The following is a 2,352-nucleotide window of genomic DNA, read 5'->3' on the forward strand; positions in this document are numbered from 1 at the left end:
CAGCTCACATACTGAACATGCATTATCGTGATTAATTTTCACAATTCACAAGCTAATATACCCTATTTAAACAGAATATAACCTATTTAGACTTTTTGGAACATTGTGATGATTATATCTGACTCAATAGGGAAGTAACAAAATCTTTATGATTTTACATCGAGAACAGTATCATTTCTAATTTTTAATCATAGAACTGAAATATGATAAATGAATCCAATCACTTTATATAATTAATATTTACGAAGATTATCTTTATGAATGCCCCTGTTAAGTGGCATGGATATCACCAACACTTGGTGGATAAAACCAAGTATTCCAACGGTTATTTGCCTGTTTGAGCAGCAGAGTTGGGGAGCTAGGAAGGAATTAGACATAGATCACAGTGTATCCAAGATTTTTTTCTTATCTGGCAACTTTCTCTTTAAAAGGAAACTTATCACTCTGTAATGCCTTCTGAGGACAGTAGTTTCAAACAAAATAAGAGGGAAATCAGGTATCAGTCAGGAACAGAGAAGAATGTACTTGCAACTGTGTTTACTTAATTGGTGTTAACTGGTTAAAAGAGATTTTGATTATTTTTCAAATTGCTAAATGACAAGTTTACTTTTTAATGAATAAAGGTTGATGAAAAGCCATCACTAGTTCTAGTAAAAGTGAAGATTTCAATCTAAAAGCATAGTGACTGTTCTTATTATATACCACTTTCTAAAGTACACCTTTAAAATATCCGACATGCTTTTTAATTTGGATCCAAGACCAGGAATACAAGTTACATGCACCACGGCTAGATTACAAATTATCATACTCATCATCACCATCATCATCTTCTTCACATTTTCTTTTCAGTGCATTGGTTGACTCAGTGACTATACTTTGTTATAATATTAGTAGTAATGTTTTTGAAGCCAATTAATGATGGATGAATAGGAACATTCTGAACTGCTGATGTTGCAGAATGGAAGCTTTTACAGCAGGGGACTGAGAAATAGGCATGTGTACTGTAAACTTTTGCCCTTTGAGGCACATTAGAGTGCCTTACATTAATTGAAACAGACATGGTTTGTGGGGTGTGTGTGCCTAGTGTGGGAGTGAGTACTTGGTCTAGAAACTGAACCAACACTTAAACATGGAACCATTATTCTTTCTGCCAGAGTAGGTGCCTTATTTTTATAAAGACTTACGCCTATAGTTTGGAGCAGTTAAGCAATATCTATCAAGTGGCAATCTAGGACCTGAATATGGATTGAGCAAATCGAAAGGGCTTTGATTTCTTTGTCTTTCAATATCTAATAAAAAAATCTCTTGGGGGAGGAGAACTTAAAGACTGGTCAGCACTGCACTGGATTGCTAAACATAAATTTTCTGCATCAACAGTAGGTTTCTTTGCATGGCTTGAATAAATTTTAGCATCATCTACAATTGTGGTCACATAACAGAAGGCAAACTCCAGCATCTGATTTATAATTCTTGGCTCATATTCTGTAATCCTATATCCTTCAGGATTTGTGCCATCATCTGTGCATCTTTTGGCATGCTCTTGGCAGATGCCATCTTGCCAGACTCTATAATATCTGATGAGGTGATCAAGAATCTTGAACTAAAACTCCCATATTAATGTACTTCGGTCCTGATCTTTATGCAAGTTCTTTTTCTAGTGTGTATTTTCCAACCCGTGGTGTACCAGTTAGCAGGATGTTTGGAAGCTACATAATCCTCCTTCACACTCAGACAGTCGAGATTTTGATATTTTTAAGTCACACTAGATACTTATTTTACAAGTGGAATCACCTTAACAACATGTGAAGCATCACTAGGGAAGGATTGAAAGAATGGGCCATAGGAATCGTGAGTGTTTCCAGTAGTCACGGTTAAATATATACTTCTTGAAAACTGCAATAAAAATAAATGTTTGTTACCCAGTGATGGTTTAACATTCTTAAAGAAGCATACTGAAGATAATATTTCTCACTCAGAATTATATATAAAGGCTCTTACACTGACAATAATAAACTTTTCTTCCCTTAATTCTGTATTTTTTAAAATTATCCTAGCTATAGTTTTATTTGTAATTTGTGTACGAAATTATGAGTTTCATATAACATGTTCACGCATGCAATCATTTTAATTTCCTTCTATTTATTCCACTCACCCTTTCTTGCAACTCCCTTACTCCACCTCCTCTCCTGCTGTATGTCTCCTTTCTCCCCTCATAATAAACATTAACCAAGGTAAAACCTCTAAGCTTCATTTATAAGACCCTTGAGCCAGAGTGCTCAGATATGTGACCTAGATAGTGTAACTGGGCCTTGTGATGAAAGCTTATAATCCCAGCTATTCTCAAGTCTGAAG

At 35.1% G+C, this 2,352-nt stretch overlaps 1 pseudogene; it reads right to left on the reverse strand.

Annotated features, from left to right (window-relative positions):
* On the reverse strand, positions 603-1,734 carry Gm9334 (predicted gene 9334; annotated as a pseudogene).

The sequence above is a fragment of the Mus musculus genome, chromosome 14 (genome assembly GCF_000001635.26).
Source record: "Mus musculus strain C57BL/6J chromosome 14, GRCm38.p6 C57BL/6J".
Lineage (NCBI taxonomy): Eukaryota > Metazoa > Chordata > Mammalia > Rodentia > Muridae > Mus > Mus musculus.